At 46.2% G+C, this 21,047-nt stretch overlaps 1 protein-coding gene across 7 annotated transcripts in view; it reads right to left on the bottom strand.

Annotated features, from left to right (window-relative positions):
• Nucleotides 1–21,047, bottom strand: part of PHF20 (PHD finger protein 20) — a 1,394,195-nt gene that overhangs the window by 566,381 nt on the left and 806,767 nt on the right. The window lies entirely within an intron of this gene.

Here is a 21,047-nt window from a genome sequence, read left to right as displayed (position 1 = left end):
CTTATCCTTATTAGAGCTTGAACATTTCAAAGTAGTGCAAACGACATAGTAAACAAAAGACACTTGGGAGGAGATTGCACTGGCCAAATCATTCAAGTCTCTATGCTAGAAAGAAGCTGCAGCCATCTCTTTAGTCTTTGTGCGAGTTGAATTAACATTCCTGCTGCTGCATTCAGCTAAGTGTACAAAAGCCAATTAACCCATACATACAACACTGCAACTCTACAATTTACACAAATTTATAAGTATATTTGCAAAGTTATGAATGCTGAATTAGGTGTAGCTTATGCTTGGCCAAGGAGGGCCTGTAGTTGTCAAGTTCTTCCTTCTTCTCCGTGTAAAATTGTTGCTATTTTTGCCCCTAAGCTGATATTGACAGACTATTGTACTCACTTAGTCCCATGTACCTCGCAGAGCCTCCCCTTGACATTTGTCAGTATGCGCTAGGAGCGAGCTGAGGTGTTTTTTGTTTTTTTTGGACAAAGCATAATTTTTTGTCTGCCATGTTTTCCTCTCTCTCTCTTTACTTTCATTGTGGTTTTTCAATTGATGCATTGTTGATGTTGTGGTGCTGACGAAGTATTGCAACTATATTTCATATTGAAATGCTATATCTCGTTAAATGTTTTTATGTGCGTATGAAGACATTATTATCTCTCTCTCACAAATCATTGTGTCAGATCTGCTGTTCTGCTGTTAAAAACAGTTTACAATGTTTGCACTAACCATTGCACTTTCTTTGAGGTTGTGACCGTTCATATGCGTTTTTTTTTTAATGTATTGTGAAACGTCTGTTTGATGCATCTGTCTCTGAAGTTGGGCATGTAGCTAGTAGTTAATGCCAGCATAATACTGTGTACATATTGCTCCATGATCATAGTATCTAGGACTAATTGAAACTCAAAGTCAGAGCTATACCAGTCCCTTAAAAAGGTTCCCAGCCCACCATGGAGTTGCCAAACTAGACTTCCTACGCAAGCTGAAAACCTAAATACTGCTGTGAATGGCACGCGCATACTAAGGCACACACACTTCCCTGGCCATGGGGTGGGGAGGGCAGAATAACAACATCAACACAATAGAGCACATGAGGACCCACATTCAGACCACATTTGTAGGGCGAAAGAAGGTTAAAAGAGAGGCTTAGAACTATTGCCCATCTTCGAGGTGGCCCCGACCTGCAACTACCCAGAATCCACAAGCAAGGCTTCCGCACCATTCCCATCATACATAGGTACGGAGGTGTTCTCTCTGATACCTGCCATCCCAGACGTTCACGCACTAGGCTACACCAAACTGTTGGCTGTGGGGCAGGGAGGGCCCCCTGCAGCCAGCAAGCCGCTGGATCCTGAGCTGGGGGGATGTCAGACCCAGCCAAGGTTGGCACTGGGGTTCTCCCAAACTCAGCCAACTAGCCCCCACCCACCCATCTGCCACGCTCTGTCAGTCAAACCCTAACAACAGCGCAGGGAACATACACTTCAACCCTAGTAGAGCGCTCTCAGATGACTGAGAGGTTAATAGCGGCCCTGAACCGTGGCTCCAATAGTGAAGTGAGGGAAAGGCTTCCAACTTTCCGAAGTCTAATGGCAAGGTTGGATGCTGTTAGACCCAAGCACCTGGTGACTACCGGCTGACCCAGTGAGAGATAATAATGAGAGACAAGAGGAAACGCTTTGCCCATCCACTCTGCAACATACTAGCAGAATGGATCAGAAGCAGGAACTGCTTCAGATGGGCCTGGCCTTGGGGGCTTGGAGGTTGGAGGGGAGGGGGAAGGAGGTGCCCTTGAACCAGAGGATGTAGAGATGGTGGAGGATTGCATTTGATATCCCCTACATGCAGCAATGCCGCTTAAGGTTGAAGAGAAGGCAAAGTGAGGGAAGAGGGGATGTTACAAATAAGTAGGAAGAAGTCTGAACGGGACCAGGACACTGCTACGGAATCCCTGGACAGGTGACCCTGGTCAAAACAGCTGTAGCCACGATGGCACAGAAGGCAGCGGAATTTATGAGAGTATCACCGCAGAAGTAAGGGAAGGATCTAGCATGCGGGGATAGAAGTCGAGGAAGTCGTAAAGAGTATTCCTAAGGCCGGGACCGAGTCACAGTCCCTTCTCTCTTCACAGAACCAGATAGACAACAGGGCTGAAGCAAGTCAGAAGAGTGAGACCCACATCCCTACTCTCATATGTCCGGTACTATTGGTAACTTGACGATCCAATGAGGAGCCCAACATAATGATATTCCCGAATAATATACCCTACATCTCCCTAATTGACACAGGGGCAACAAAGTCATGCCTAACAGAGGTGATCGTGCACCTGTCCAAGGGCTCCAGAAGGATGGGTTCTTGGACGCTGTCATTAGGGTTCCCTTCACGAAACCTCCAGATTTAGATGTGTGGGAGGCCGTCACCTGAAGGGGAAACTGCTATATCACCCCTCATCCTGAGTAATCTTCTAAAAAAAAAAAAAAAAAGAGACCTGATGGTCAAACTAACTAGCATACATACAGATGCTTACTATTTTTCCGTGATGGACATAAAAAACGCATTCTTTGTTGCATCCCAACAGTATCTGACCACATTCACCTTATGAGGGGTCCAGCTGTTATACTGGAGACTCCCTCAGCGGTACTGTGAATACCCCACTTTATTCAACAGAATACTAAGAAAAGACCTCACCAACTTCCAATCCAACAGCACTATTATACAGTACGCTGATGACGTCTTATCATGCAGTCCCTCTGAGGACCTCTGTCACCAAGAGACAATAGCCCTCATGACTGCACCTGACACAAGATGATACAAGGTGGAAAAGGGGAAGGTGCAGTATGCACAAACAGAGGTTGGCTACCAGGGCCAACTAATCTCAGCGACCAGCCTGTGGATTACACAGAAAAGCACGGACTATGAGGGCTATGCCTCCCCCAAAATTAAAAGGGGTATGAAAAAGTTTTTAGGACTATGCAACTATGTCCAAAAGTGGTGTCTTTGTCTACAGCACACTTATCGTCCCCTTACTCCGGGCTATGAAGAAGGCAAGCCATGAGGAACTAGCATAGACGTCTGAGATGCTTGAGGCTTTTGAAAAACTAGATATTGCCCCCCCCCCTCCCCCAGTACTGGGAACATCAGTCTGCAAGAAGGAAATTCTTATTCAGCCACTGTGATGGGCAAATCATGATGGCCATCCTTACCCAAAAGTACCCCCTGGGACAGAAACCCCTTGCATATTACAGCAGCCTCTTGCACTAAGTCATGCAGGGTCATTTCCCACATGAGCAGGCGCTGGCAGTAGCCGCCTTTACCATCAACAAAAGCACCTCCATAGTGATGGGGGCACTGCTAACACTGTATGCAGTGTATTCAGTGTTTGCAGTCATACAGAAGAGCAAGAGCATGCTGACTATACAACAAGTGTTGGTATACAAACTAGCACACAAAGCCAAGGAGGTAAAAGTGACCCATGACTATGGAAACTACACCCCAGAGGGGATCAATCACGCAAAGGAGGATCCCATCTTAGATAGTGAGGTAGTATTCATTGACGGGTCCTCCATAATAGACCAAGAGACCAGTGTTAAGGCACATGGGGGCAGAGGTAGTGACGGCTCAGTCACACAGATCCAGAGACAGTGCACGTCATCGCACAACTGACTCTCCTCCCCACTTATCAGCATAGGCAGCAGAGCTGAAAGCGTTAATTGAGCCCACATAATTGAAGCCCACACCCAAAGTATGGGGAAAATGGTAGCCATCTACTTGGACTCTGCTTATGTCATCGCTACGGTGCACTCTGGCGTACGCAGGTGAAGACAAGGGTTTCTAAAATCAGATAGAACCCCGTTGCACACAGCAATCTTCTAGAATTACTAGTAGATGCACTAACTTTACCAACACTCATGGCCATGGCCAAATGTATCGCTCATACTGGAAGCAGAGACTTCATATCTCCAGGGAATGTGTTAGCTGACCAGAATGCAAAAGAGGCAGCTTATGGAGTGGTCAAACCCCCAACACATGCTTCCCTCACTACAACCTACAGTGACCGAACCATAATACGACAAGTCATACACATGGACAGCAAGATTATATGCTTAAGAGAATTAAATGAATTAGCACTTTGATTAAAAAAAAAAAGAGCAATTGTTAGCCAGGGGTTCCACACTAACTACACATAACCTTATATATTGACATGTACCCACAGGGAAATCAGTCATGCTGCAGAGCCTTGTCAAGGTAGCCTTACCTAATTACACTTACCAGCACACATGGCAATAGATAACACAACAGCTGATCTTCAGAGCGACTGATTTATCCCCAACATTACCAAAGTGGTAACGATTTATTTAAATAGATGTACCGTCTGCCAGATGTACTCACCCAAACCTACGCTGAAGGTTGTCATCAGCTATCCCCCGACCAACAGGACCATTCAAGGCACTATATATCGAGCGGTGTGCCCACTATCGATACATGATAGCAGTGGTCTGCCTGTACTTCAGGTGGATCAAAGCTGGCCTGTTGATGCATTGCGACACCAAGGCGGCACACCCATGTTGCTCATCAGGGAGGTGATACCAAAGTGGGGGGATACCAGACATCATTCGATCAAACAACGGCAGGCACTTTGTCAACTCCATGTCTGACCACCCACATCAGCACTCTCTCTTAGGTATACTGCACAAACTGGCTTCAGTGTATCATCCCCAAAACAACTGAGTCATTGAGAGTCTCAAAGGCCTGTTAAAAAACAAATTAAGCAAAATCTACACCAGCCATGACATACAATGGCTCCACTGTCTGCCCCTAACCTAGCAGCGAGCACCACCTTACAATGCACCGGGCTGTAGTGGGCAGGCTGATGGGAACACCCACCCCGAAGACACAGAACAAATAAAGCTCTGAGAAGAGTTCTTAGGTACGAGGAGGCGCGCTGCTGTTTTATCTCTGAGTTAACCAAAACTGCCAAGTTCCTTTCTAAACAGGTCAGCTACCGGAAACCCAAGTGCACCACTACCAAGCTACCATACCAAACCCCTAAACTTGGGCAGCAAGTTTACATATGCCACTTTGTGAAGAAATGGAAACAGGCAAAGTTTGAAGGGTCTTACAAAGTGATCTTTGCAACTCCTACTGCCCTGCACCACGGTCAGCACATCCTGTTGTACGTTTATTCCTGGTAACGACCTGAACAATGGGACACTAACTTTTGCGATCAAAGCACTGCATTGTCTACAAGCAGACATGAAGGAGGGCGGTGCACATGAGCAGGACTGGTTATCTGATTGTTTTTTTCTGGTTCGCCCAGTGGGTGACCAGTCTGTGCATGTCATTGCTTCCGATCTGGATTCTTGTGCTGTTTTTGTGTTGTTTCCTAGAAGTGGGGGTTTCCTGCTGTAAAAATACAGTCCCTAAATTAGATAGGAAGCAAATAACTAAGGAAATCGCAATAGACACAACAGAAACACACCAAACAAATAATGTGACTGCCATGAAGTATGGGGTGGACAGTGTAGTTGAAAAGTCAACAAAAGAAGGGAAATGTTGATGGAGCAAAACAATGTCAATGTACGCCATGATATGAGTCATAACAACAGACTTGCATCACTGTTGTTGATTCTACCCGATGTGACCTTCTCCACAACCCAGAGACAGAAATATGCGGTCAGGCAAGCCCTGCGACCTAGGCCTTAAGTTACTGATTGACAGATCATAAGTGGGGTGATACGTCGCACATAGACAAATGCTCGAACAGGAAAGACTCAGATTGATTCATCAGCTAGACATTGACGCCACAACAGTCGTAGGAGACTAGCCCTCAATGAAACATATTTGGCCAGAGGGGTTCATGTTCCCAAAACACCGTAAAAGTTAGATGCCACATGAAGTTAGGAACACTCAGCCAATCAGCACACAACACCCAGTGATCACATGCACCTCATGACGGACTTCTGGACGTTACCTACTAACCAGCATTTTGCCCATCAAGGTCCACATTGTCAGGTGGTCAGTTTACAACTCCATGACTAGCCCTGGATTCCTTTCTGCACAGAATGTATAGAATTCTATGTCAGGACAGTAGGCAAAGATTATGCTTAACTTTTTCCACTTTAATAAACAGCAGCCAACATTAACAGAGATTAACAATAAAGATATACTGATCCCATGAAGCTCTGGGCATCACTGAAGAAAAGAATATCCAATGAACAGCAGTCAATTTGGAGTAACCAATCAGCAGTAAACAGTCCCAAATGAAGTCCATTGTTAGTGTCTCCACCTCCACGCAGCCAAGATATGTTGTGTTTTCTATTCCTTGTTTCTGATTACATTATAAATTGCTCTATCATATGTTATTTTTTATTTCACTGTGGTTATTTATAGTATTTCCCGTTTTTATTTCTCTGGTGTATTTATCCACGGGAACTTTCATTCGCTCCTCCGTGGCTGACTTGTTTTCTTTGCTGCTCGCTCAGCATTGTCAGATGGCATCTGACATACATGCTCACGCCGATCCAGCTCTTGGCTTCGAACTCGCACTCAGAGAGAAGAGGCGTGCTGGTCTTCTTAGCAGAGTACATTTGCCTGGAGAAAGACGCCCCGTTTTAATAGGGTCTGTACGACCTGATTTAGAGATTTAAATTGTTTCCCTGACGCCCTATTTACACAGTGCCCGTATTTGAATATATACATTTAAATATATATTTTCACGCCCCTATTGGGGTCTGTATTATTTTACTTTACCTAATTCCATATATGTTTTCAGGGACACTCTCCCAGGCGCTTTTCCCTTTGATAAATTCTTGCACAAAGAGTGAAGTGTTTCCTTTTTTCTAACTTGAGTACACTAAGGCTGACACCCGGCCCCCCCATAATAAAAGGAATTGTTTCCCCACAAAAGTATCCAAGGATCCTAACTCGTTTATAGCGGAGTTTTTTGATGCAGTAGATTCAGCTATCTTACGAGCAGTCTCAGAAGCAATAGGTCCTTTTGAAGAAAGGCTGTTTCAGCATTTTGCACGCAAGTGTGCTAAAATAGCCTCTTCCACCCTATGTTCTTCAAGATCTGACACTCAAATGTCGGTTGAGGGTGCAACGCCTGTGAGGCGTTGTCACGAATCAGGGGTTGATCATAGTGTTTTTGACCGTGTCAAGCAGTCCTTTCTTTCTGATACATCTGATCGCTATCCGTCTCCTCCTCTTCTTCCAACAGCGATCAGTTTTTTTGACCCAGATGAGCAACCAGGCCCTTCTAGGCCTTGGCTTCCATCCTCCCAGCCTCCTTCAGAGTCTGCGCCTGAATCATCAGACATGCTAAATCCTGACGATATTCTCCATCCCTGGTGATTCGTATGGGCCCCATCTGACAAAGTAGCCAGTTATGAGGCGGGCAGAATCCAGAAACCATTAGAGAAGTAATCTTGTAACTGTCTTAGAGTTTATTGTCCCCGACCATCCTGACCAGACAAGGTAGGCCATAACTCCTGATTTGAACCCTATAATGTCCACCTTTCTTCAAAAATTCACTAAAGACCCTAAGAAGGGTATTGATAGGTTCTGGTGGGGGTGCCAGGACAACCTACTTGATATTTTGGGTCCCTTAAAAACTTTATACATGTCTGAGGACGCAAAATCTACAGGCTTTTTAATCTCCCCAGAAGTTCTCTCAGGCTGGGAGCAGCATGCTATTATCTTTTTAGGAAATGCAAATTGTGCTCTGTCAATAGAGCAATGCCGTTCCCTCCTAATTAAGGTCGGCCCTAAACTTGGTGACTTAGCAGACTAAGGGCCTGATTACAACTTTGGAGGACGGTGTTAATCCGTCCCAAATGTGACGGATATACCACCCACCGTATTACGAGTCCATTATATCCTATGGAACTCGTAATATGGTAGGTGATATATCCTTCACATTTGGGACGGATTAACACCATCCTCCAAAGTTGTAATCAGGCCCCAAGTGCCAGTGGCATACGGGGGACTCTTTGGAGAACCTTATATTAAGGAATTAGGAATATTTGTTAATACTTTCACGTCTTTAGACAGGACTCTATCATCCATTAAAAAGGTTTTCCCTTCTTGTGTTTTCCATGGGGCCAGTCGAGGCTGGGGCTGCTCGTCCGGCCACCTTCTCTCAAAACATCTTCAGAGGACAAGACTCCAGAACAGGACAGACCCAGGATAAAACATGCTTCGCCAATATTTACCCCACAAGAGCCCGGCGCTTCAGAGGTCAAGGTGACAAAGGCTCAAAAACGTCCTCCTCTACAGGTAAGGGTTCTCCCTTTTTCTCTTCTAAAAGTAGGAGGTCGTTCGGTGAATTTTACCCAGGTTTGGAAAACAATCACAAGGGATGCACGGGCACTGCAAACTATCAGAGGTTTTCACATAGAGTTTCATGGCACTCCTACACAACATCTTTCCCACTGTCCTATTCTTTTTTCCTCTCACACTCTGGTGGACGCAGATGTTGCAGTATTATTAGAGACGAGAGCTATATGTCCAACTCAACCTCATCCTCGCAGTTTCATCAACAATCTTTCTAGTTGACAAAGCTGACGATCGCCGCAACCAATCTTCGCGACTTCAACGACTGGTTAGTCTATTGACATTTCAAAATGGAGGGGATTCACCTCCTTCGCGTCCACTAGATTGGCTAGCCCATCTCAACCTGAGGGACGCATATATGACAATTCCAATTTTTCCACCTCACAGACGTTATCCACCCTTCCTTTCGGTTTATCCTCCGCCCTGTGGAATTTCACTAAGGTTCTCAAACCAGTGGTGGAACATCTCAGAGCACTGGGGATTCGCCTTATCATATACTTACACGACATTCTTATTTTAGATAAATATCTTCGAAAGTTGGTGGTTCATCTACAGCTTACTATCAGCTGGCTTCAACAGCTTGGTTTCATCATAATGAGTCAAAAACCCTGCTGGTTAATTCTCCAAATCAGTCTTTCTAGGCTTCATCATAGATACGGTTTCAGCCACTCTAAGCCTTCCTTCATGAAAAAATGTCAACAATACATCACAAGTTGAGACGTACTCTATCCAAGCGCCACGTTTCACTTCAGCAAATTGCTCGTTTGGAGAGTCTCCTCTCTTCCTCCATCCAGGCGTTAGTTCCTGGCCCAATACATTTTTGGGCTCTACAACTCCTAAAAGGTGCACATTTTCGCAAGGGTCTATCATATTCTCACATGATTTCCCTATCGGAGGAAGCTCAGGGGGAGATTAGCTGCTGGCTCTCCCATATGGATGCTTGGAATGGCATAGCAATTTTTGTCTCAGCACCAGACCTTATCATCGAGTCAGATGCCAGCAGGTCAGTTTGGGGCGCACGATGTGGAGATTTTCCCGTCTGAGGAGTTTGGTCTCTGGATGAACAAAAGCTAAATATAAACTGTCTGGAGCTTTTGACTGGTCATTTTGTATTTAAATGTTGGATCAAAGACTTTATTCAAACATCTATCCTCCTCAAGATGGACAGTGTTTTAGCTGTTCGTTATATCAATCACCTTGGGGGTACTTGTTCCAAGACACTTTCCGAGCTTGCAACCAGTTTTTGGCATTATTGTCTGGATCAATAATTTTCTGTGGCAGCAGAATATCTTCCCGGTCAGGTTGCGGATTTCCAAACCAGACACTTCCGAGATTCCAGTCTTTGGAAACTACATCAAGAAATATTTTCCAATCTCCAGAAGCATTAGGGCTCTTTCACTGTAGATCTCTTTGCCTCCAGATTAGATCATCAACTTCACAAATTCTTCAGCTGGAGACCAGATCCCCTGGCGGATGCTTTCCCACAGGACTAGAGTCAAGCGAGCAGCTATGCTTTTCCTCCCTTGGCAACAATCACTCCAACATTCGCCCAGGTTTGCCACGGAAACGCCAATATTGTCCTGATTACACCAATTTGGAGGTCTCAAGTTTGTTTTCCAGTTCTTCTTGAACTTTCTTGAGATTTTCCAATCCCTTTTTCCCTATTTCCGACCACTTTCCTCAAATCGGACCATATGTCTCATCTAATGGTTCTAGAAGGATCTTTCTCTTTAATGGTGTGGAGAATTTCAGGGGACAATACCAGGCCTTTTGCTCCAAGCTGAGGACCTCCTCTGCAAGGCCTGGGCTCCCAGCACCTCAATGCTACAAGTCAGCGTTGTCTCCCATGTCCCATTGGTGTTTCCAACAGGATCTCAATCCCGTGGAGACAGATGTAGTAGATGTCATCAATTTGTTAGCCAGTCTAGCTGCTGAAGAATTAGCTTATCCCTCAATCAATACTTTCAGATCAGCCAGTTCAGCTGGACATTCTATTTTAAATAGTACTCCTTTAGGAGAACATCCTCTTGAGTGTCACCTTCTGTGAGGAATCAGACTGTCCCTTCCTCCGGAGCCCCATTACTCCACCTTTTGGTATGTAAATCAAGTATTTAACTTATTTTTATCCTGGCAACACAGCTAATATTTGTCCAGGAAAGAACTTTCAGCTCAGTTAGGTATGCTCCTCAGCATGGTATCTTGCAGAAGGGTTTCAGATGTTCATGCATTTGATATCTCAAAACACAGCGCTTTCTCCTTCTGGAGATTCTTTCACTCTAAGTAGGAGAATAAAATGTAACACAGAGTGATTTCTTATCCTGCCTTTCCAGATTTTCCCAAGCTATGTGTTGTACAATGCCTTAAAGCATACGAAGAAATGTCTATGGACCTCCGCCCTCCAGGTGAATGTCAACTGCTCATTGCTCTCAGAAAACCACATAATGCAGTATCTTCTCCAACTATTGCATGTTGGGTAATGCAAGAAGCAGGAATTGATTTCTCTTTTTGGTGCTCATTCCACTCGCAGAGCCATGGCTTCTAAAGCATTCTCTTTAGGAGCTCGCTTGGCGGATATAATGAATGCTGGAGGCTGGTCTTCAGATTCTATTTTTAAAAGATGTTATTTTAAACCAGTAATTGCAATGATCCAGCTTGTAGTGGATAAGCTTTAAACTAGCATAATCCTCGCCTCCTGTCCTAACATAGAATGAAAAATTCCCTAGCTATCGTAATGGAAAGTTTCAATTCTATGAAGGACACGGATGCAAAGATTATCCCACCCAATCTTCATGATCCTTCCCCGTTACTAGTAGGTAACACTGTTCTGTTCTTTGACTTGCTTTCCAATACTAATGTCTAATATGTTGAGCATGTTATTATAGCTCTGTGTTTTCCTGCAAGACTTTTCTTTGTGATCATTCAAATTTATTCCTCTAATATTTTGTTACCTCTTCTTAGGACCCAACACAGTCAAACAAGATGGTTAAACATATCATGAGCTGGAGACACGAAGGATGGATTATATTTGGGACTGTTTACTGCTGATTGGTTATTCCATATTGACTGCTGTTCACTGAATATGCCTAGAGCTTCATGGGATCAGTAGTTTTTTTATTGTTAAACTCTGTTAATGTTGGCTGCTGTTTATTAAACTGGAAAAGGTTAAGCATAATCCTCGCATTCTTGTCCTTAGTAGAATTGAAACTTTCCGTTATGATAGGTAGGACAATTTTCATTGTTTTGTAGAAAAGCGTGCTCAGAACTCAAACTCTGAGAGTCATCAAACCCCGACTCTGTACTGCGCTCTCTCGGCTGCAGCATTTAACTAAACCAACTGTTTCTGTTTTGCCAAACGCCTCTTGTCTCTTATTTCTTTAAGGTATAGCTGCATTCCAGCAACACTACCTTGCCATAATTCCTCCCAAGGAATCAGAATGAAGCAGGAACTTTTTCAGCAAAACCTATGCACTCCTTTTTTGATGTCTGATACTGCCCCTTTAATTCTTATCCTGTGAATGTCCTCCAGGCGTCAGACTGGATTCATAAAATATTCTTCATCAGTAGCTCACCAATGCTGCTTGGTGGCGCCACATGACTCGAGTTGCAGTTCTATCTGCCCGGGATATGAAGCACTATACAATGTGTGGCATGGTGGAATGGCATCAGTTCCTGTTTTCGCACACCTTACTGATGCAGAACTCTGATTTGTCAGTAGGTGGTGCTGTGTGTCTCCACACCGATGCCATTCCACTATGGAAATGATGCGCAGAGACTATACAGGTGCAACTCCTGCAGACCAACGTCAAGTGTTTTTGCCCCCAGATCCAGAGACCCAGGAGTAAATTGGTATGAGCAGTGAGCTGTTTCTTAGACTTGGGATCTTAATATTGGAAAAAGTACAACCATAGAATACAGAGGATGGGAGGGTGTATGGGTGAGGAATCTGCAGCTAAATATCATTTTTTACCAGAAACAGAGCTGCCAACCTTTTTCTGATAGAGATTTCTAGCTACAGAATCCTCACCTTATGAATAGATACCAAAGCAGTACCTATTGGAAATGGGTATCTGAATTGACTCAAACCAGAAAGTAAAGCAGGATCGAGCAGACAAAAAAAGGCCCCTCTTAGCGATCCAGTTTGTCCAGACAATAGTGCTGCATGAACAAATGGAGGGACACCCATGTAGCTGCCTGGCAAATGTCCAGGATGTGTACTCCGCATGCCAATGCAGTGGTAGCAGCTTTGGCTCTGATACAATTATCATCCAGCCCTTCTGGAGGCTTCTCTTTACGCAATACATAGCAGATCTTAATGTAGAGAACCATAAAGGAGGAGATGGTTCTTTTCTGTAAATTCTTGCTTTTTTTTTTTTTAGCTCCAGTAAACCCCACAAAGAGGTGATTACCCACCCAGTGTTCTGTGATACAATCTATGTAAAAGCTTCGTGCTCACCTGGGATCCAAGTGATGGTGTCTCCCCTCATTTTCAAAGAGGTGAGGAGAAGCACATAACGGCAGCAAAGTGATGTTCTGATCGACATGGAACAATGCCACAACTTTAGGTAAGAAAGATACCTGTGTTCGCAAGACCAACTTGTCTGGGGAAAAAGGTAGCGTACGGCGGGTTGACACAGAGCTTGAAGCTCACACATGCCACGCCAATGTTATGGTGACAAGGCACATGGTCTTGAGAGTTAGTAGCCGCAAGGGTCAGCTGTGAAGTGGCACTAAGGGAGTGCACATCTGAAACGTAAGGACCAAGTTAAGGTCCCACAGCAGCATGAGAAAGCGAGAGGGAGGAAACAAATGTAAACCTTTCAGAAAGTGCATGACAACTGCAGACTAAAAGAGGGCTGAAACGACGGCAGCCGCAAAACAAATGAAAAAGCCCAAAGATACCCTTTAACTGTGCACAGAGTAAAGACATGCTGGGCCAAGGAGATTTGTTTTATATAACATCAGATAGCCTTGCTGGGGGGGGGGGGGGGGGGGGGGGGTTATCTGAAGGGTACCGCATCAAGCCATAGATCGGTCCTAATGACAGAAGTATGCAGTTTTTGTCAAAGAATGTCGGGCAGGCAAGTTGACATCATCAACCTCGGGAGAAAGGCTGAAGGTGCTCAGCTGTGGCCACTCAATCTCCAAGCATCAAGGTGGAATAACTGCAAAAGGCCTGCGTGCAGAACCCTGCCCCGGTGCTGCAACAGCAGATCATCCTGGAGAGGCAGGCTGATCGGAGGACTGAAGCTGAAGCCCATGAGTTCAAGATAACATGCTCTCTGTGGCCAATCCAGGGCCAGTAGGTTGATTTGGGCTCCGTCAGTTCTCATATCCGCAAGAACTTTGAGCAGGAGTGGAATTTGTGGACAGGCATACAGGAATCCAAAGTTCCACTCAAGGCAGAAAGTGGCTCTACGCAAAAGATGCCTTGGAAACTCCAACGCATAGAAGAGCTGACATTGCGCTTTTTCACCAGTGAATAGATCAACCCAAGGTTTTCCCCCATTCACAGATAAGGCCTTGCTCCACCTTGGAGTGTCATTGCTACTCATGAACCGGCAGGTGCTAATGGCTGTGTTCTTCCAACCTGGCATGCAAAGATCCTGCGAGGTGGTTCACCACCCATAAAATTCCTTGGTGGTTAAGCCATTTCCAGAGGCACTGGGGCTTTTGGCATAGGGACCATGACTCCACCCAGTTTGTTCCAGTACCACATCATCTGAGTCATCTGTGAGCACCTGTACCTGCCTCCCCTTGATGAATGAAAGCAATGCTGAACTCCAGGAGGTTAATATGGAGCCAGGACTCGGCCAGACACCAGAGGCCTCTGATCGCCACCTCTTCAAAAAGGACACAAGCCCAGATGTGATGAATCTGCAGTTTCTTCTGCTCTGGGTGGGAAAGGGGTCTATTGCTAACTAAACTGCAGTCCAGTAACCTACACTGCAGACCTTTTGCAGCCTCCTCCCAAATCTGAGCGTAGTTGTGGAGGTACTTTTGATGTTGGGCCTACTAAGACTTCAGATCCCACTGCAGAGCCCATAGTTGCATAGGGCCGCTCAGTGCTTAATTTGTAAATAAAAATGTGCCGGTGCCCAAAGCACCCCTCTTTAACATGCAGCTGTTGCAAATAAATGTGCGAACATGGAACACTGAGGCAGCGTAATCATGAAGCCATCTCAGGCTTCTTCAATCCATTTACAGCCACTCCCTGGCCCTTCAGCACACACTTGCAGCTTTCTGCTTTCTCCCACTGTGACGCTTTTTAGTTTTTCTCTTCCTCCGTCTTTCCCATGTGTGTCTTTTGCTCGCGGTAAATGCTTGAGGCAGAAAAGAAGTGCAGGTCCCCAAAAATAAGTGCTAGTGCCCCGCACCAGAAATCACAAGCACAACTTAAGCACTGGGCCCACTAGCATGCTCGATCAGCAGTATGGACGGGCCATAAATCTCAAGCAACCTCAGAGTCGACCTAACTGAAATCCATGACCAAGGCTGAAAGTTCTGCATCACAGTCTGAATGTCCTGGACATGCGTTACAGGGGGAAACTGAACCATGTCCAGAATGGCTGCAATGAAGGAGAGCTCCTGAGAAGGAGTCATGTGTGAGTTCAGCACATTGGCAGAGAACCCCAGGGATGAAAGGTTTGCCATCGTATGGAGGTGGTTGACGACTGCCTGGGACAAGCTCACCCATAATGGCCATTTGTCAAGGTAGTAGAAGACTGACAACCCTGACCTTCCAAAGGTGTGCTGCCACCAGCGCCATTGCTTTCCTGAAAACCCGAGGGGCACTGGTGAGACCAGAGAGGAGCACAGCAAATTGAAAATGTTCCTGTCCGACCACGAATCGAATGTGTCACTGATGGGCCTGCAGGGCATGGATATGGAAATAGAACGTCCTGCAGTTCCAACACCATCTAGTCTCCATGGTCAAGGGCAAACAAAACCAGGGCCAATGTGATCATTTTGAATTTCTCCTTCCAGAGGAAGGTATTAAGAGTGCAAATTTAAAATAGGACGAAGGCCTCCATCCTTGGGCACTAGAAAGTATCTGGAATAACAACCACATCCCATATGCGGCGCAGGCACCTACTCAAAAGACCCTTTGGCCAAAATGCTTGCACTTCCTGCCTAGAAATGGTCCTCCATCATCACTGGGGTTCAGGGAGCAGTAAATGGAATGTTGCACCTGTCCGATGTTACTGACTGCCAAGAACTGTCAGATCCTGCCTCCCACCAGGTAGCTGTGCTCCGCTAACGGCAAGCTAAAGATGGTTTGACCGCTTGGGGCTGCAGGGGGGTGTGGTTGACTGAGCAGCCTGTTGACCTTGACCGTGGTCACTATGGTCTTGACCACTAAACTGCTAGGCACATTGTGGAGGTTGGATTGACAGTATGGGGCACGCCTTTCAAAGCTGTGAGAGGAGAAGTGGAGCTAATGCCGTGGGCAAGGTGGGGGAATATCGCTGCCAAACCATTAGCAAGATCTACCTGTCCAATGTAATGACTTGACAACCTAGCAAGAATTATTGGGTTGCACCTCTAACCGGGTGGCTGCACTTCTGCACTTCGCTAATAGCGTGCTAAAGAGGTTTGGCTGCAGCGAGGGGAAGTGGACTGGGTGAAATACAGACCTTGACCGTGGGTGGTGGGCAATATTGCCTTGACCGCAAACATGTTGGGCGCCTTGTGGAAAATGGACTGGCTGGCTGTATGGGGCACCCCTGCCGAATCCACAAAAGGAGGAGTAGGGCTGACAGCAGGCAAGATGGGGCAGATAAGCCTAAAGAGTATTGCATAGCACTGCACTCTTTGAACTGCTGGAAAGCAGAATCTGCCTCGTCCCCTAACAGATGAGCCCCCTCGAATGTCATGTCCATGAGGGATGACTGGTTAACGCCTGAAAAACGAGACAACAACCACCAAGCATAGTGGCAAATAGCAACACTGGCGCCAATAGCCTGTCCAATAGAATCAGTGGTATCAAGCCCACAACAAATTGTGAAACGGCCATGTTTATGACTGTTCTGTATAGCCGAGGTGAGGACAGGTCGAAGATCTTTAAGAACACCTGGGAGGACTTGAGCCACCGAATCCCAAACGACATAGGAATAGTGGTCCAGCAGTCAGCTGGCATTTACAACTCAAACAGCCAAGCTGGTGGACAAGAACACCCTCTTTCCAAAAGTATCCACTCAATTTGACTACCTATTGAGGAGTAATCTGAAGATCCCTGCATTACCAAGCTGTAAGGGGAGGGGTATGAAGATAAAAATGCAGGCTCACCCCAGACAGATCAACGATGTTGTGCAATCTGGTAATATTTGCCCCAACTTAAGGACTTCTGTGAGAACATTGGTCTTGAGCTCCAAGAAGGGGAACAGGAGGTCAAAGAGCAGGGTTTGGGCCATGCCCCCAACAAAACACTTGTAAGGGCCTTGTTAAAAGGTAAGAGACTCAGTTAATATTTGCCCCAGCTTAAGGACTTCTGTGATAACACTGGTCTTGACCTCCAAGGTGGTGGAGCTGGAGGTCACGGACTTTAGCCACCCTACCTATGCATTACCTCCTCATAGGAAGCACTCTCCTCAGTGGCAGGACCAGAGGCTGAAATGATCTTGACTCTAGCCTCCTGAATCTCGTTCTACCAATTCTCTTTTTGGTATGGCTAGCCAATCGCATCACACTCATTGCAACTGTTATCTGAATAAGTGCCAAATAGAGAATGCAGTCTATGTGCTCTCCCCTGTGAAGGCTAAGGTGGAGGAAGCAGTGCCTCGACAGTAGGCAGATGTGGCCTCAGTCAAGGTCGAGCCAGTTTAGACTAAGGTTCAAAGAGTATAAATGTACCTTGTCTTCCGGCGTCAATGGAGTTGGCATCAGCGTCAAAGTTCCGGAAGCCAGTGTAGACTTTGGCACTGGAGGTGGAGCCAAAGGCAGCCTAAAGGGGGGTTCGGAGGATCCAACCAGTGCCAATTGCAAACCTGTCAGCAGTGTTCTAGAGGGAGGGGCTCAGCTCAATGGAGCCCAAAGGTGTGCCAGAGAGAGTCGGCAATGATTCGAAAAGTTGAAGCATGACCTTGTAAAACGCTTCAATAGGTTTTGGAGTGCCGGAGGGACCTGGAAACTCTGGTTGTGCTAGACCAATTTGTGGAATAGGCTCTGATGTTGATTGACTTTGCGAGCAAGATCAAACACTATAACGTCACTCCTGCACCATCTTTAGAGAGTTATGCCAAGGGGCCAAGTTCCACTCAAATTTCTTGTGCTCTTTTTTCTGACTTACTCGACAACTTTGATTGAGACAAAGTCCAACCCCTGGAACAGCTCCTATGACTTCTGGACCTTGAATAGGACAGGGATCAAACATTCATCTTGGAGCAGGTCTCGTCGCAAAGGCTTCTGGTGCTTGGCGGAGTTTTGGCTAGTGATCTCCTAGGGCCTTCAGGTTCATCGACAATTACTGCACAATTACTGAAGGTCTTGGAGTCGTGACTAGTCCCCAGGCACCACAGACAGACCTGAAGAGGGTCTGTCATTTACATTTGTTTGCTATAGTCTCTACAAGGTTTAACACCTTTTGTTTTGGGAGGTGACATTTTCCTTGCGCACTGCTTTACAATTTTTTGATGTAAAAGGCATCTCAAAGAGAAGAGAGATAGCTCAGACTCCATGTCTGGTGGCATGAAAAGAAAAGAACATCACCACACAGGAGTGGCCCCTATGTAGGCTCTGCACATCTTTTCCAAAGCAGAACAGCATCAGTTTTGAGCTGCACTGCGACACCCATTGGCATGCAGAGGTACTGCTCAAACGTTTCCAGATCCATTCTGACACCTGGGGTTATTCAAATGGTGAGGTATCTGCAGCTACAAATCTATCAGAAAGAGCATTACCAAAGGTAGCTTGTTCTTATGATGGATGCTTTTTTTTTTTTGCAGATTACTCACCTTGTGAACAGATACCATAGCAGTACCTTCCCAGGTGGTGGGTCTGTGAACTGACTCAAAACAAACTATAGAACCAAGCACACAAAATACTCCTCTTAGTGGACCGGATTGTCAAGGCAGTAGGGCTTTGTGAACTTTTGTATCAACACCCATGTAGCTCAAAGATGTATGTCCAGGATAGGTACCATGTGCAACAGTTCAATGGAAGCAGCCTTAGCTCTGGTCGAATGAGCCTGTAAACCCTCTGAAGGCTGCTTCTTTACCAGTTTGTAGCGGATCTTTATGCAGAGAACAATCCTCCGGGAGATGGTCCCCTTCTGCACTGATTTGTCTTTCTTTGTACAAGAAAAACCTACAAAGAGCGGATCGTCCACACACCATCTTTTGGTAAGAACAATATAAAACGTGCGTGCCCTCTTGTGGCCAAAACAATCAAGGCTTTCTTTCTCCTTCGAGGGGTGAGATGGCGCAGAGAATGCTGGAATGCGATTCTATGCCCAAAATGAAATAGTGACCACGTTTGGTAGAAAGGAATGTAGGATTCTCAACACCAACTTATCTGGAAAGAAAGTTCTAGAAGCTGGGTTGACTGAAAAAAACCTGCACCTCATGCACATGCCTAGCCAATGTTACGGCAATGAGAAAACCCATTTTCAACATTGTAGGAAGTTGGCTCTGTATATACTATCTCTAAGTGAGAGAGAGTGTGCACAGAGTCCAATGGTTCCCCCTTAGAGGTTGATAGTGACAAAATTAGATAATACTAATGCTCTATTTTGTGGTAGTGTGATCGGGCAGTAGGCTTATTAGAGGGTAGTGTTAAGCATTTGTTGTACACACACAGGCAATAAATGAGAACACACACTCAAAGACTGATTCCAGGCCAATAGGTTTTTATATAGAAAAATATTATTTTCTTTATTTTACTTTAGAACCACAAGATTCAAATTTTAGGTAAGTACTTAAGTTGTAAGATACTTCACACAAGTAAGTATAGAGCTTTGATTTAAAACAGTAGTATTGGCAAAAATGTCAATAAGCTATTTTAAAAGTGGACACTGCAAAAACCAATAGCTCCTGGGGGAGGTAAGTACAAGTTAGTTTATCAGGGAAGTAATGCACTTACAAGTTCAGTCTCTTGGGCATAGGCAGCCCACCGTTGGGGGTTCAAGTCATCCCCAAACACCCAGCAACACAGGGCCGGTCAGGTGCAGAGGAATTGGGTGGGGGGAGGGATGGGGGGGACCCAAGAAGGCACACAAACTACACCCTCAGCGGCACAGGGGCGGCTGGGTGCAAAGTCGGTGTCTGGTTTTAGATAGAAATCAATGGAGAGACCCAGGGGTCACTCTGGCGATGAAGGCAGGGCACAGGGGGCTTCTTGGGCCAGCCACCAACTGGGCAACAATGAGGGCCGCCTGCTGGTCACTCCTGCACCGGTGGTTGGTTTCTCTCGGGCCTGGGGGTTGCAGGTGCAGTGCTTCTTCCAGGCGTCGGGTTCTTTGTTACCGGGCATTCGCGGTCAGGGGGAGCCTCTGGATTCTCTATGCAGGTGTCACCGTGGGGGTGCAGGGAGGTTATCTCAGGGTGCCAATGGCTACTGTCCCTGAAGGTGTCTACACCCTCCTTGTGTCTCCTCCCTTTGGGGAAGGGGGGGGGGGGGGGCACATCCCTATTCCTGTTGGGCTGAATCCTCAAAAACAAGATGGAGGATTTTCCAAAGGGGGGGTGGGGTCACTTCAGCTCTGGTCACCTTAGGGGTGAACCTTGCTGAGGTTGTGACTCCTCCTTGTTTTTCTCATTATCTACCCAGACTTGCCGCCAAAAGGTAGGGGCTGTGTCCGGGGGGCAGGCTTCTCCACTAGCTGCAGTACCCTGGGGCATTTTAACACGAAGCCTGAGCCTTTGAGGCTCACTGCTAGGTGTTACAGTTCCTGCAGGAGGGAGGTTTGAAGCACCTCCACCCAGTGCAGGCTCTGATTCTGGCCCCAGAGAGCACAAAGGCTCTCACCCCAGGAGGTCGGAAACTCCTCTCTCAGTGGCAGGCTGGCACAGACCAGTCAGTCCTGCACTGAAGGATTGGGTAAAATATAGGGGACATCTCTAAGATGCCCACTGTGTGGTTTTATTATTCTGAGAAGTTTGATACCAGTCCCAGTATTCAGTGTGGCCATTACTGGAGCTATGGAGTTCGTTTTGACAAACTCCCAGACCATATACTTATTACGGCCACACTGTACCTACAATGTCTAAGAATGGACTTCGGCACTGTATGGGCATATTGCTAATGCAGCTATGCCCTCACCTGTGGAATAGTGCACATTGCCTTAGGGCTTTAAGGCCTGCTAGAGGGGTCACTTACCTATGCCACAGGCAGTACTTTGTGTGCATGGCATCCTGAGGGGGACGCCATGTCGACTATGCCTTTTTTTTCCCCATCAACGCACATAATCTGCAATGGCAGTGTGCCTGCGTTAGGTGAGGGGTCCCTTAGGGTGGCACAACACATGCTGCAGCCCTTAGGGACCTTCCCTGGTCACATGGCCCTTGGTACCACTGGTATCTTTTACGAGGGACTTATCTGTTTGCCAGGGGTGTGCCAATTGTGGAAACAATGGTACATTTTTAAGTGAAAGAACACTGGTGCTGGGGCCTGTTTAGCAGGATCCCGCCACACTTCTCAGTCAAGTCAGCATCAATATCAGGCAAAAGGTAGGGGGGTAACTGCAACAAGGAGCCATTTCCCTACAAACATCAAAAGCCATA

The sequence above is a fragment of the Pleurodeles waltl genome, chromosome 7 (genome assembly GCF_031143425.1).
Source record: "Pleurodeles waltl isolate 20211129_DDA chromosome 7, aPleWal1.hap1.20221129, whole genome shotgun sequence".
NCBI lineage: Eukaryota > Metazoa > Chordata > Amphibia > Caudata > Salamandridae > Pleurodeles > Pleurodeles waltl.
This window is presented reverse-complemented; position numbering and strand designations above follow the sequence as displayed.